Below are 16670 nucleotides of genomic sequence, written 5' to 3' on the forward strand. Positions count from 1 at the left end.
TATTGAGCTAGGATTCATTGAAAATGATCCGATGCTGTGCTGTTTTTCTCGAAACGTGTGTTTTACGTCCTTACTTCAGACTATCGATTTTCTAATATGGTTACGGTATATATACCACAAAGGTATCAGCACGCTACAAACGACTTTTCAAAAAACGTTACGTAGATTTAATGAGGCCCATTGAAGGCCCAATATATAATTGTGCTGGACGTAAAATTCTATAGTGCAATTGAGCAATTAGAGCTGAATGCGTGTAATTTAAATATGACTACCGGCCATTTGTAAAGTGCAAAACCCGTCGTATGCAGCGGTCACTGCGCTTGGATGTATGCAAGTGTATTTTCAGTTTTCCCTTAGCCACAAAGCTGAGAAGACTCGAGAGGCATTGGAAGGCCAGGCCCAATTTCAGTACGATTACTGTTATTGTGGTTTGGCAATATTTACGTTAACGATATTTTAACCTGAGCGAGCCGCACTGTTACCTAATTGAGTGTTCAACAAAAACATATAAAAATTTACAATAAAAATACAATAAAAATTTATTGCTCAGAATCTGTTTTTAGAAGCATGGCATACTGCATTTTTCTAGCTCTATGACCAGCATCGCAAATTACCACATACATCTGTGAACTCGTTCAAACATTACAGCATCACACGGAGCTCATTCAACAGATAACGGCCAGCGTAAAGCAACAGAAACGGCTGTCTTACTTACTGTCAGTATTCAAGCTCATTTGCCTTCAGGCACGGCTGCTACTGAAGCGACAATTGCATCCCCGGGACCGCCTCGGTACTTCCAAAAAGAAGACAGCTTCAGGCCCAGTTCTTCTTTTTTGCCCCATAACGGGCACATTACACAACCAATACTGCCATAAGCTACAATTTGGCGGCCACTACGTGATAATCTGCCTTTACTTCATGAAGGCAGCGGCATGACTGAATTCACTTTCGATAACAACGGCGACATCCGGACGCAATGATGAGGGCCATGGGTGTCTGGTGGTAAGCTGATACTCCTTCAAAATCCTTGCTTGAGTTGTTTTTCTTTTCGGGGAGATGGGAAGGATAGAGGTGTTCGCAGGAGGGTTCAAGACACAACGACTGAATAAAGGACTAGTGTACGCTGCGCCCTTTTATAAAGGGTGCCGCTGAAGCAATTCTCTACTGGGAGTTTAACCCAATTTCTCCTACATCAGGTATGCGACTCGCTTGATTCACCACCGTCATCGTTCCGTCATTGTCACCCTCCTCGCCTTTCTCGTCGCAAGGCGTGACCGTAAGCTTTCAGAAATCGTTGCTTATACATAACGATTTCGCCTTTTTGCTTGTTTCATGGTTTTTACCTCAGTTTTCTGTAAGCTCGTCCTCTCACCCGTACCTGCTACCACTTGGCACACCTGTGTAACTTCTTTTACGATGCCACACATATGCGGAGTGTTACTGAAGCTCCTCAATAGTCGAAGGAGAGCAATGAACTCGGGGACCACCAAATGAGATCAGGAAAACAAAAACAGGAGGAAAACCTGTATAATTTAAACTAGTCGTATGTTGTGTGCATATTTGCCCATGAGCTTGCGGGCGCTCATTTAACATTTTTTCCTACCAAAGTTCGCTGAGAACGCTAGCAACGAAACAGGAAAAGCTAAGGCTTTCAGTAAGGCGGTTCCGACCAGAGAGTGACGACCCCCTATCCGCTCAATACCTGTTTCTCGTTGTTCGGCATTGACGACGACTTCGCGTCCATCGACAATAAGGAATGAGTGCCTAAGCCAAACAGACTGGTAATGCACTATCAGAGACACATTATGTGAATCTAGATGGCAGAGCTGGGCGTTCTTGGGTAAAAGGAGCGTTAGAGGAGGAGACTAGTCTCCGCGAATATGATTGTAGGAGAGCGCAATTGTAAAAGTGAGTTAGTTGTAGAATCGCTCTCAGGAAGGGCGTTGCAGTACGAAAGATACAGAGTGCTCAAGAGAGTGATGTAGTGGAGGATTTAAATCGTGGCGCGCACCTGCTTAATGTCAATGTGGGTGATGGCGCGTGTTCCACAACTTTGGTGCAGCACCGTCACTCCAGCACATGTTGACCGCTGTGTAGGTAAGCGGTGTGTGCTTCAGCTCCGAGCATACCCACCACCATCGGAAGTACGATCGCCCGCATGAGGTCTGTTATTCCCTGTCCCTCACTATTCCTCCTCAACCCCGCCCCCTCCGGTCATTTCTCTCTTTCTCTGCCAAGCGGATTTTCGATAAAACGTGTTTTGCAACACCGAGCTCCCCATGTGTATTTCTAAGCTACGTCGTTTTCTATCTGTGCATTCAAGACTCACCTGGATGTGAGCCAATCCACACATGCAGCTTGTAACCCTCGCTTTACTCCTGTATGGCTTCACGCAGGTCGACAGGCAGGTATACTTGGCGCCGCCACAGCACTACCCGCATTATTGCTTATTAGCCTTCAAATCAAATTGCAGCGAAAGATGGTGCATGACGTTTGCAAGCGGAACGGAACCAATAGACTAGTGATGGGGTTAGAGGCGCCCACATAGGGTCGGTACATTGGAAAATCGCTCGTACAACCCGCTCTATACGATTTCGTTGTTCTCGCAACTTGAGTCTTCATCAGAAATCGAGTTTGTAGTAATGGATTCTGAAAAATGCGTGCGACTAATGGCCAGACTTCATATTGAGCCCGGAAAGAAAACAATACACGAACATTTAGAAAACGTTTTCAATATTTTTTTATCTCATAAAAAAGATTTTGTCACGGGACTCGCAGAGTATCTACTGATTTTTAAATATTAACAGGCTTATGCCAAACATGATATAGAACGATAACTTTCTTATTTTATAGAAACAATCTTATATACTTCCTTGATTTTCATTATCATTTTATCGCGATGACTCTTTTTAAAAACCTGAATTACTCAGGATCGATTATAATTATAACTATATTATTTTACTTTTGTTAGCAAATAGTTTCGTCGTTATATTCATATATATTGTAATCACTAGTTTAACAACAAACGTCCCCTACACTCAGGTGAGACAGCTTCCAAAGCAAAGCATACCATATTGACGGCTTTTCGACATAAAATCATTAGAAATACGTAGTCCTTTAGTGATTCAAAGGAAACTGAAACGAAAACAACTCGGTTATTATGCCCATAAAAATGTGTGTCTTAGCTGTTTCTCTCTCAGTTTATTTCGTTGTGTGTTGAAGCGCCCCCATTACTCAAACTGTAATCACACCCATCAAACGGTTACAGCTTCATACCACTATTTGCAACCGATAATCATTTTCTCAGCTAAGCACGTATTTTCACATAAAGTTTTGTCCACTTAAGCCTGCATTTGTATTCTCAAAGTCAACCAAACTATTTACATGCGCCTATGACTGGTATCAGTTTGTGGTACTGAATAAAACACTCGGATAATTACTAGGTCCAACTGCATTGCAACATCATTATTCCATGCAGCGTTTTTTGACAGAGGTTTTGACGCAGGTCCTGTATGTCGAAAAAACAGTGAGTCCTGAATGTTTGTTTAGGCGTTAGTTGAATTCCTTTTCCAACTGAAGAACACACTGATTTTGACATCGTTGCCCTACATAGATAAGAGTCATGACAAGAATCTTAATCCAGTCCAAATTTAACTACTAACCCCTTGCTAAGTTCTGTAATGGATAATTTTCCTAGAAATTGTTTTTTTTTTTTTTTTTTGTATAATATGGATTTTCGTTTAACTGTAATGATTCAGGCTTGAGTGTGACTTCGATTCGACCGTATATTATATTGTGGTGACTACAAGCTGGCTGGAGGTTCACAAGGGTCTACGGTCGTATTACGATTTAGAAATTTAGCTGTACCATACCTTAAGTCCTAGTCTGAGGAGGCAATTCGCCGACCTGCTGCAACTTTTGAATAGCGATTTGCTGATTATGCTTCGTTTCGGCCACTTCTGCTTCCGAAGCCTCCCGTTTGGGAGCTTCCGAAGTACTCGTTCCATAGCCCCGACTCCCAGAGCCTGTCAACCTGGCTGCCTGCCAAACACCAGCGATGCCTCTGCTTTTTAATCCGGTATGACAATGCGGACAAAGAAGCTTCTGACGTCGAAGTTCACAGACACGAAACGGCGCAAAAGCTTCAACTGCTTGAGAATACTACTAAAAACGATCGTTCACAACTTTGGGCTGGGATGTAAGTTTTGCGTACATATACATATAAGGCACGTTACACTTTATCTAAAAGCATACTATATAAATAGATAGTCTGGAACTACATTACTGTATTGTTGCACAGGGCATAATTCAATTTAGCCGTCGGTGTTTTTGTTACGTTTTTTTAGGCAGCTAGTACCTAGACGCCACAAAACGTGTAAACACTAGACATATCTAGCGATAGTGAGTGCGATTATGTACGTTTACCTCCTATTCTGGACAAAACGGATTAAAAATTATTGCTAGTACTTCTAGCAGTTTTGACAGCTTAGTTTCCGCGTGTTGTATACACAGCATTACATTCAAATTAGAAGACATGGCACACGTGGCTATGTGAGATGAGTGAGACGTCCTCGGCCCGCTTTACGGACCTGCAAAGATAACGAACAAAATAAAGGCTCTAAAGGTTTATATAGTATGCCTACAGTAAGGAATACATTTTTAGGCCATACCCAGTCTACGAAATTGATAAGAAATAATTTGCTGAATTATAGAAATTTTTATAAAATTTCGATATGCCCCTCAACATTTTAGTGCGGATGTCGTTCGCCGGGATGTGTTCATGAAAGATTTTTTGACACGCTACTTCGAATTGCCCCGCTGTTTGATCGTCTCGACGAAAAAACGTCGTGGAAGCATTTCCAAAAATAACGAAACTAAAGTAAAGAATTTTTGATTTGTTAAACTGCTACAAAATATCCCACGGAGAAAACTTACGTGCCAGTATAATTGGTACATACAGAAAAAATAGCTAGCTACATCATAATAGATTGTCCAGACACACAATATATATATATGCGTGTGTGCGTGCTTTTTAATTAAATTAATGTGTATTGCCCAATGATAACAAATCAGTTACTTGAACGTTATTTATTAACTATACCTTATATTAGAGATCTCCAAACCTAAACGCAAATACACAAAGACGCTTTAAGCGTTCCTTTCTACACACGCTAGCTGTTTGATCGTATCCTTTAACACCTACAATCAGCCTTCTCTAATTATCTTCCAAAAGTAAACTAAGATAATTTCTGGAAATTCCAACAGCACGCTGGGAGTCCAATGGAAGGCAAGGTGTGAGCACGACAAAAAGCCACACAAATTTGTTTGCATGCAATTTGGACGTCTGTAACAACGTCATGGGCCATAAAAGTCGCCGAAGAAGTAGGCCTAACGACAACCCGCACAGCAGTAGTGGAAACCGAGGCGCATATAAATTTGCTATATTTGTTTCTGTACAATCTTGTAACGCGTGATAAATTGTATAGTACAGATGCACGTCTAAAATACTTGCTATGTTTTGATACCTTGACATTATAGCGGAGCGAAAATGCTGCGTTTAGGTCGGCGTTTACTTATTCCATGTAAAGCTCTACTTCTATGACGGGTAGCATGACGTTACGTTTGATTAACAATGGGAGTGTATATTATTGTTGAATCGAAGACTAAAAAACCGTTTATCTAGCATTTTTCTGTCACTCACTATAGATAAGGGGACCATTTTGATATCAACTCATTTCCAGAGTTAATTCATTGTTTTCTCTTTTTAGGGTACGCTAACGTGTTTATTCATGGGCATGGTTCACGTAATTTTGTCCGTTTTTTTATTTCATTAATTTTATATTTTCTACATCTTATTATAATATAATTAGTTAAATTAGCAATGATAACTGTTTGTATTTTATTGTAGCCGAAACGTGGAGCTATTCCATCTTAAAATATGCTTCAATATATAGTTTAGTCTAGTTTTGGCCTTTGATCCAGGATTGTTGTGAAAAAGATGTCCGTTTTATAGGCGGGCATTCTCGTATTATTTGGCAGTTATTATTATTATTATTTATATTAACAACGCCTTCATGTCGTTGTTTGCCCGCCTGTAAAAATGTGCCTCTCCTGTAGGATATAAAAATACGGCCGCTAAATGTAATCAGTTTTCTTTCGAAGTAGATCAGGACGGCTGTAACAAAACGTAATCGGATGTATTTGTATTACGAAGTTACCTTGTAACGTTATATTGACATGCTTCAAATTAGCCTATATTAAACGAAATTATAGCAGAATAGAAAACTTCGTCGACTATCGGCGCCTGCAACGTGTTTGTGTACTTAAGTACATGCGAGGAACGCTTCTACGACCAAGCTAGCCTAACTTGTGGAATCGACGCCTGAGCGGTTACTAGCAAATATCTTTTTTTTTCAGGTAATTAACAGGGATCTTAGAGGTTAAACACACTAGTAGGAGCTATATGATGTTTAGATAATTTTCAGAGAATTCCGAGGCTGCTCAGTTTTACTTATTCTACGCTCAGTATACTCCACTTTGATCCTTATCTGGACAGGAAATTGTCGCGGAACCCATAAAGTCTACTTTACCTCGATGCTTTTTAGTCTTCGAACCGATAATGGTAGCAATGATGGATGTTGATGAGTCAGTCATAGTAAGAGGCATCAATCCGAATCTGTATTTGAGCGGCGTTATGACGAAAAATACAGATCGACTGTAATAGCAGCTTCAAAGAACAGACACATTTTCGCCGCTTAATCCGTGCGGCAGGTAGTTCCTTCGGTCTTCGTATCGACTCCTTGATCAGCTAGAAATCAATATTGACTGGCATCAACACCCGGATAAGCCAACGTCCAAGCTAGCAATGCACTATAATAGTACCCGAGATATATTATGGCGTTCGCTAAAAGTGACCAGGTTTTATAATAGTTACCAATGCGCCCCCGAAACCCCATGTCGAAGCGTGAAGGCGACTTGTCTGCATCCTCAAATATCTGAAAAGAGAATTTTATATGCATCACCTAGCAGATTACCGCTTACAACATCGACTAACAACGATCTACCACTAGAAAAGTCAGCAGTAGTCAACGATAAAAACCTTCGTATGGGACATATAAACAGCGGCTGGCTGAAAAGGCACTTTTTTCACTGATACGCGGACAAGCTTATTGCTTACATGAACGCCCCTATAACTTGAAACTGACAAAACTCATTGAAGTGTAAAATACGTGCTCGTATTTGAGCCTCAAACTAAAACAACGATCTATCATGTAAAGAAATGTCGAAGTAACATGGCTGATCGTAACTTGATGGCGAACGAATTGAATTTTACGTACGATATTGGTGTTAAACGTTACTTCGAACGGCAACACTGACGACGAAGCAAGGTGCGTCTACGCCTTGAACTGTCCCACGTGTTACACGTCTAGTAGATACACACGTTAGCGTCACGCCATCACAAGAATACGCTGCTCCAATAAAAAGTATCTGACATCTATAAACCTTAAGATCGAACAAGAGGTCATATCTGCAATAGCTTAAAAAAAAAACAGATTCATTCATCTTGTTTGTCACACATGTACTAAGCTAGAGAAGAATTCATCGCGTTTCTTGTTATTGAGTACGACTATTAAAAATTGGATTTTCTTTACATATAAGCTATAATAATAGCCTTGTAGCATATCATCCTGCACAGGAAATATGGAGACGTTATACACGAAATGTAAGCTGTTTACTCAAAGTGCCTGAATTCTGATTTCTCTCAATTTCAGGCCTTCCTTCACTAGCTTGGAAAAGGGGCCGCGCTCATGTCTAAAAATAAATAAAGTGGATTTACCATGGGTTACTCGGTGTAGACGATTCCGCTTGTACACCACTAAATTTGGAAATAGTCAAATCGATAGCAATCCCTATAGACATTCAGTATACGAGTAGATCATAAAGCTTAAGGGGTGTTTGCTATTGTCAAATCGCAGTACAAGAAGCCAACCCAAACCTAGAGCCAACCTGTAAGATCTATGGACCTAAATGATGACACATGCTCGAATAATATCATTTACTTGACAGTGTTTTCACTCATTACGAGGGTGCTTAATCGTAGCTACATGTCTCCAAGGCTTAGAAGCGAAGTAATAAAGATATCCTCAATCGTTCGACTGTGGAGAATAAGCGAAGTCGACAGCATCGTGATGACTGTCGACATGAGCCATGTCTAACGTAACCATAAATATTTCCCATTTGTCATTCGTTTCACAGGCGCCTCCATCTTTCAAAAGCGCTTTCCTATGCATACAAGTGTTGCGTTGCTAAATGAATGTAATACAATGCGAATACAAGCTTCCTAGGTCTAAGTGTGCCACTATTCCGTCCATTCCGACAGTTATTTAACATCGTTAGAACTTTATGTGATGAATATGTTTTAGTGCAAAATTTTACAATAAGCACTGAGGTATATGACGAAAAGCTTCAAAAATGACGCCTTACTTCTTTTAGTCGAATTCTAGTGCTTATTGGCTTCTTAGTCTGGTAGTGAAGCAGCACACGTCTCGTGTGTCAGGTTATTTTTTCTCATAGTGCATCAAAGAGTCTAGAGATCTACGCACATCTTAAAGCTGTTCTAATCGTGTCACTCCCCACTGTTTTGGCATCGGGCTGACAGCTGGGCCGGAAGTCGCCTCTTGAGACGCAGACGATCATTATTTGGGAGCTAGCGATCCTGTTTTTTCAGCCCGCGTGCCAGCAGATGAGGCTACTCTAGAACACTCGGCCATTTGCGAATCCCCTTTTGAAGAGCGAAGGAAAACCCATCTACGCATAAACGAACTTGATGCCCTCATTTTGACATGAGCTTCGTTTGGATCAACAGAGCTAGCACAACTCCAGCCCAGCTGCGCTGTTCTCATTGTTGGCCTCACAATATCGAAACTCCAATATCGAAACTGGACAGTCAGTAGAATGTAATGCACAGCACAGCCGAATTGTGCACAATAGCACCCCTCTTTTCATGCCACACTCCTTTGCGTCGATTCTTTATATTTACACCTCCACTTAAAAGAATACCTTAAACCAAACGCTTGCCCTTGTGAAGCACATGAACTGACAGAAGAACGATCTTGTACAGCTGCCGAGCCATAGACAACAATAGCTTGAGCAAAGGTATCGATAGCAGGAACATCTATGGACGATAGCCCTGGGCAAAAAAACGAATCGTAATTTTCTCTTAAGTGATCAAGGTAAAGCAATTTGTTGGCTGGCACCTTGGTACAATCCCGTCGCTCTATACTTTAGCCTGTATGTTTTGTCAGCGCCGAAGGTGTAACAAGCGAAGACGTACCTTTATATGATGAGTGATGACGATACAGTTGCACTATGGTAGTAGCTAAATACAGCAAGAAAAATAAAATAAAGAAAGTCGGTTGATGATTCCGCAATGCTCTTATCAATTATTTCGCCCTTCTCATATTATTCGCCCCTTTGTGTGCTATACTGTTTTATCCTTGTTCAAGGCAGCGAAGCGGGCATTTTTTACCTGAGCTCCAGTTCAGATTCACGGATAGCCAAGCCTTTTGATGATTGGCCATTTATGTCCTATTAGAAATAAAATACCTGAACATCAACGAGGACGCCAACATGACTTCTTGTTAGGTGATAGTGAAAACAATTTGATAAATAAATTTAGGAATTAATGGTATCAAGCCGCAAGCTCTGGAAAAGTGGAGCCGCTGGAAAGTGGAGCCATCCTTTAAATAATTTTTAGATATTATATATCGCAAAAAATAAACACTTAGTAAATTTGTGATCATGATTGTGCATGACTGTCGTCAGGTACTTTTATAAATCCAGTCTCGGAAATCGTTAGATTCTCTTAAATTAATGATTTTGTCATACTTACCTGTTGAAGACTTCGAGTTCTGAGTATTGGAAATTTAACAGAAGTATACCTCATTCGAACACAATCTACCAGATGACAGCTGTAAGCTCTGACAGTTGAATCGCAGTGTTTACAAATGTTGTGTTTGTGAGTTCTTACCGAGCAAATCAAAAGATGTCATGTAGAAACGTTCGCCGATCAAACGCGATATGTATTGGGGCTACAGTAGCTTAAACCAAATAAGCCCTTGGTAAACGACCAACGTTAACTATTTCTAACCCCACAGTTTGTGGGGCTAAACGCAGGAAAGCAATCGTTTTGATGGCTGTGCAAAACTTAATCTACGCCGCAACCGCCAAGCCCGGTGTGAAGTGTTTGGAGAAAAGAAAAAGGGGCGGGGGGGGGTCATCGACGATACCACTGACCATCAATTACATAGTGGTGCAGAAATGAGACCAGATTAACGCCCCACTGACCAGCCTTATCATAGTTTCCCTCATAATATCGAAGCCTCTTTTTTTCCTAGCAATGTATAGGTCCGTACGAAACGCGTCACCAAAGGGATAACTCGCAATGGAATATCGCTGACTATAGCCTCCCGTAGGTACGAGACGAGTATTATACCCGCCGCTCTCAAATAATGGCAAACATCGGTAGTGAAATGCAGCAGGGATGATTTGACTCTGAGCAGAGCTAAACCAAGGGAAGAAGAGAACGTGAACAGAAGAAATGGGAAGCTTGACGCTAGGTAGGTCGATCTAAGAGGAGCAGATCACTTCACTCTGGGAGCATTAGTAGCGTATGAGCCATATAAGCCACATATATATATATATATATATATATATATATATATAGATTCCACAGATAGGATACGACGTCGGCCAACCCTGTAATATATGGATATGTCTGCCATTAGTACTGCTGCTGCTTATAGTTATGGAAGTAGCGGAAAAGGAGGATCGGATCTGGCTTGGGTAGAAGCAGTTGTAAGGATTCAGTAGAAGAACGCGGTTCCCTTCGCTCGTCACTAAGACGAAAACGAAGCTATTCCCCTTCCTCTCTCTCCGTTTTCTCCGCTCTACACTTTGCGCCCCATCCTAGCCGCCCTGATTCAGGCCACTCTTTCGGTCATTCGATAGCCATTAATTTGGATTCGATCTGGCCTCTAGTTGACATGGCGTGCCTGCTTTCGTAAGCAATGCGCTAGAGGCGAGGTGAGAGGATAGGGGACTAGCACGATTCCAGTGGGTTGGGTCTACCCTCTTATATGTCGGAGTGTGTCTGCTACAGAGTGGCAGAAACTGACAGAGCTTCACAACGCATGAGCAGCAATAAAACGGGGGAGGATGGCAAAAACTTGGTTGTGGAGGATTGTTTCACTAGTTGTCGTTGTTGACGCTACTGGCATTGAGAGTGTATTTATATTGTTAGAACAACTAAACCAGCAAATCGAGCGCAGTAGATCGGCCGAAAAGAAACGTAGAAGCCGAGTACCATATAGAACTCATAATAGTCGCTCGCAGATGACCGTAGCTTCGCATCCATAGTGCTGCCTGTTGAGGCACAACGACATAACGGGAGCGAAGTTGTAGCTAACCATGGATCAAAGTCGCAACTGTGGAGCGCAGCGTAGTAACAGCGGCGGCAAGCAGAAGAACAACTATTGAGTTGGGTTCCCCTGAACGGCGACGGGAACAACGCGAGCAAAAGCTGATGCTGGTAGTGGTTTACCAGCGTCGCAATTTCGTGTGGGATGAGGGTGGGTCAAACATTAGAACACTAACTTGTCAGTATTGATGGATTCCGTGGAGCCGGCCACGCTTGTAAGCAGATTAGCAACTGTCTTGCTAGCGGTTGTCTGGCAATGATGTGTCACTGGCAGGAATGGGGGAGCCACCTTTAGCTTCTCATCTCTGTGTGTTGAAAACTGAGATATGCGTTTCCGAATATCGTTCGGATACCATTCACTCAGAGGCAGGACGGCGGCTCTTTACCCGGAGCTCGGTGCTTGATTCCTAATGTGAACGGCGAACAAAATTCGTTATTAACATTTTTTTGACTGTTTTTTTTATGTGGAGAAGACGCCGGGCACCACTATCACCTAGAAGATGCCGGCATGAAGTTTTTCGGGGCGTACGTGACTACTGTTTATATTAAAAGATCGCTTCGTCCGGACGTTTGCCGGCTGCACGGTATGAGGCGATACATTTTGGCTAGCACGAATGAATAGCGAGCTCAGGCAGCTTGGATATCTCGTTGGAGATATGCATGACAGATATGATAATATTAAAAATGCCTATATATACTTTCTTTCTGGCTTGAACGCCGGTGGCATGCTCACATTTCTCCTACTGTCAAGAAATAACCTATAAGTATGAAAAACTCTCAAACTGGGGCGCATTATTTAAAAACAATAGAAACGCAAGTAACAAGTTGTGCACTTTAGAAAGAGATCATAGATGCCGCATTAGGGGGATTATTCGGCAGAGGTAGAGTAGGTTAGTACTAATGAGCGAGCGATCGAAGGATTTAGCCTTAATCAAACTTTTATTAAAGATATCTTGTTCGTGTATATTATTAAACGTAACAACATATAAGTCTGGCGCTTATGATCGTCGCAAGAGTACCTAAGGTTTTTATCACGCAAAATTATTTTTCACTAAACATTCTTCGCAAATAAAACGTCAGCGAGAACACTGACTTACACGAGACAAAAAAGTGATCTTTGTGCGCAATTTTCCAACGCGCTTTGTCCAGCTATATACCATTTCTCATTTAGTGAGTATAATGAGAAGCGTTCAGGGTCCACGCCATGCAATACGTGTTATTTTATACGATATGAACACCGATACAACAGAGGAACTCTCTGTCTGATGATCGCATCAGAAGACTTCAATTCAAGGAGACTCGTCAACGCAAACCTGCCAAAGATCTGCATACATAATTTTGTTACATAGATAAATGAAGCAGCCGACGCGGACGCCAATGGTGAATCTGTTCCTATGTTTACACCGGTAAATTTCAGCCTATCTGCCGAATTTACCGAGAGCGGTCTGCCGACGTTGCAACTAAACCCCCTCCGCCGTCCTTCGAAAAAAAACGTCTTCGAAAAATAATGAAAACAACATTCTCATTTGCCGAGCGCATTCGATCGTATCGTAAGACGTGTATCGACGAGCCCATCAAGACGTCAACATTATTTCGGCCGTTTAGCATTACCCGACGACATGCCGCTTCACTTCCCGGGTTGAACCTATAGCACGAACAAAATTCTAGGCGATTTTGCAGTTCAACGGTCATGCTTCTTGGTGCGTCCACTTTGAATGATAACATGGACGAATATTTGTAGACCAAATCCAATTCAAGATCAGTACACCGAACTTTGGGAGAATATCCCCCAAGTTACCCTAATTGATTCTCTAAAGGAATATACTGATAAGAAGCTAGTATGAAACGTTACTATTCATCTAATCTAGTATAGATTGAAAAATAAGAAGACGATATTATTCACGCGTAACGAACAAATGCATTCGATTGCCTATCAGAGACATACATCGATCTTCTAGTGGCTTTTGGTACGTTAGGCGCAAAGCTACGTTGGCATGTGTTATCGACCTTGTTTAGGATTATTTATTGCCCACACAAAATAATCAGCCATTACTGGAATATCCACTGTACTTTGGTCGAGACCCTAAACAAAAGGGACACGCTTGCGCTGTCAGATAAATCATAAAATAAAACGTGGCTACAAACTTGGCTATAATTGGTACTCAAAGACATCAAGAAAAAACTGCTCTTTACTCGTCACAATCAGAAATGAATCAAGATTAACTTTGGTTCGGTGTATTATATATTTGTATTCTGTGTATAAACTTACATTGGCCTACGAGGCCATGAGAGTGTCACCTAACGTTGACCTGAAAAAATCTGCTAGTAACCATTTTACGTTCCTGGCCCAATTTTCTCCACACAGCATCTGCCGTATAGGCCTAAATTAGTCTTATACTGGTCAGTAATGTTCCAAGAAGTATAAAGGCAGATATTCAGATTCTTATTTTGGGTTCTAATCGATTTGTTTTTTTCTAGTTACCACAACAATTTTGTTTGTCGGCCCAGCTATGATTACGTGCATAACATTAAATTGCGGTTCGCTGAAATACATTTTTAGAGTTACATGGTCGTCATCACACAGTAGCTCGACGGCACACGCAACCATTAGGAATACTAAAAACATACAACGCCAGTTCTTCCCGATGGCATAACGACCTTCTCAAGTTATCCGGCAATGCGATAGCTATTTGCCTTAAATCTAGGTTTATGACTAACATGATCGAAAGCATATTTCTATCCCTTTAATGACATAACGGAAGCAAAGAGACCAGACGCGATACGAAACAGTACATTTTTCTGGACCTCAAATTTGACCATATGCAGTGTTCTCAGTGCATCCACAGCAATTAATCAACCTCTATAGCAATCTGCTGTTGTTATGTCCACGGAAACGGTTCAAACATTATGCTATTTAACGCGACGCGGCTCTCAGGCTAATGGGTTCCCCCTAACCCCTGTCATCCTGCTCAGATGCCAAGAGAAGGACAGTATAATATCGCTAGCTCAGGTCACTATACAGCCGTGAACGCAGGCTGTTCCTGTCTTTTTGCCTGATTCGCTGCTTTCTCACCCTTTGCCTCTCTGGGAAACGCACTGATATATGAGTTTTGCGAAAGTAGCGGTCAGGTAGGTGGTCCAGATAGATCCACCCAATACGTTATGGCCTGTTAAATACAGGGCTGTACTTAGGCAGGAGCAATGGGGCAGATAGGCACCGACGGATCAACATCTGCTAGTCTCGATGCTGCTTCTTTGTAATTGTCCTATGATCTAATGGGCCTTTAATTGCATCGTACCATCAAAAGTGTGGTTGAAGTGGTGTCTTTCATCCTACTTGCACCAGTACTAGCGGAAGCAGTATTCATTTTCCTACCAAAATGCCCTTCCCATATAGCTTAGTTATACAGAGAGAATTATACATTGGAAAGCAAACCCTGTGGAACCTACATACTCTGAAGTTTGTCCTCTAAGTTACGAAAACAGACCTATATTTATATATTTAATGGCGTTATTGTTGTAAATGTTGAACAAATGGTCACGCCCCTTCTAAAAAATTAGGCTTAAACAAGCAAACGAACTGTATGACATATCCATGTTGATCACGAAAATGTCAATCCGCGGTATTAAACTCATAGAAACAATGTATAAGTCAACACATTACATTATAACTTTAACTAGGCCATTACAAGTGCGTATAACAAAAACAGAAACGTAAGGTCTTCTGTTTCTAAGGTATATTTTGGTGAAACTCTTTGAAAGAGAGCGCTACCATCTGCTCAACATTTTATGACAGCAACGTCACTATTTCTGCACCATTTAAGGCGATCTTTCTGAACTCGAAAAAGACGGTACCCTTGTGCAATATGCGATTGTGGATCCTTATTGATACGATACAGATTTGATGAAGCAAATTATTCAATTTCCCATACACAAATATACCATCGGAACATGAACAGCCATTTGACATGTGCGTGTATGTGTCGGACAGTATAGTCTGGGTATGCTAGAATATATATGTGCTTCACTTCTGAATCTAGTACTCTGTGACTCAAAGATGCAAATACCCATACGGACTTCAACAAACCAGATGCCTTTTCTGAATCCATTGAGAATACAATCCTATCCACTGTAGACCAGCTCCTTCAGAAATGTCAGACACAATGTATCAATTCTGCTCCTTTTCAGACCCTGTCCTTTAGCAATGCATAGTTCTTTGCCTCAATTCCTTCTCTTTTGTGTCCTCGGTTTCTAGGCGCGCCGTACGTTGTTACTACTAGTGTCGTTCCTCGCAATCTTGATTGAACGAGTCAACATGCCGGTGAGTGAAAAGTGTGAACCCTGCTTGCAAACACATGCCGCGTACCCGTGGCCCTAGAGCTGTCCGACTGGCTGGTCCTGCCAACCGCCGTCTCGCGTAACGCGCGCTTCTACGACGCCTTCCGTAAATCTTGCGACAGATTGTTCTGTCACGCTCGGCTGCGAGACACACTCTTGCTCAGCCACACGAAAGCGCCAGCAACCCGGGTGTCCTATCAACGAAGAGGCAAGCCATGGTGCGCAACCAAAGAGGAGCCGAAAGAAGGTCTTTACCCATACACGAGAGACCAAGTGCTTGGTTCCTAATCGGAAACTTGTGGCTAATGGCTTGCCATAGAGGTTTCTAGTAGATCCAAGCATTTCACATGTGTTTGAGCTGGCGATTTTCGTAGCCAAGATAATGCTTACTGCGACGGCATGCACCCCACGTCACTATGCGAAGGAATGCCACACAACTCACTGCTAACTCTGGCTTTCTCTATCGCCTCCTTCTGTCTTTCCGGCCCCCAAAATCTCGGCCAGTTCTGCAGGAGCTACAGAAATAGAGAGTCAAGGGCACGTTGGTCGAGCCAATACAGTCAGGCAGTAACAGGTTGCGTTGCAGATGTTTCAATAGCTCTCAAAACGAGCGCTGACTGCAGATAGGCTGTCGTGTGTGAGTGAGGCCTATGTTTGGTTAGAACTACGACGGTCTTCGTGGAACGCGATAGTAGAGGACGCGTTGTTCAAAACTGAAATGAGAAATGCGCCGTGCAATACAGCTCGGAAGAACAATACGTCTTACACAATACGTTATACGCTGCGATGCACATTTGCAAGAAGATTAATTGTAAGCAGTATAGTTATAGGTCACTTTGCCCTGGATTCTTCT

At 42.0% G+C, this 16670-nt stretch overlaps 2 long non-coding RNA genes across 2 annotated transcripts; one reads left to right on the forward strand and one right to left on the reverse strand.

The window, feature by feature from the left end:
* Positions 1 to 561: 561 nt before the first annotated feature.
* Positions 562 to 10148, reverse strand: LOC147758991 (uncharacterized). Its single transcript, XR_015318650.1, has 4 exons — positions 7338 to 10148; positions 6935 to 6995; positions 6591 to 6808; positions 562 to 4589 (listed from the first exon to the last, which is right to left on the reverse strand). It is a non-coding gene; the product is annotated as an uncharacterized LOC147758991 (long non-coding RNA).
* Positions 4093 to 5387, forward strand: LOC111255521 (uncharacterized). The gene is made up of 3 exons (XR_002675530.2): positions 4093 to 4198; positions 4753 to 4879; positions 5266 to 5387. It is a non-coding gene; the product is annotated as an uncharacterized LOC111255521 (long non-coding RNA).
* Positions 10149 to 16670: the final 6522 nt, after the last annotated feature.

Source organism: Varroa destructor, unplaced genomic scaffold (genome assembly GCF_002443255.2).
Source record: "Varroa destructor unplaced genomic scaffold, Vdes_3.0 BEIS01000001.1, whole genome shotgun sequence".
Taxonomy (NCBI): domain Eukaryota; kingdom Metazoa; phylum Arthropoda; class Arachnida; order Mesostigmata; family Varroidae; genus Varroa; species Varroa destructor.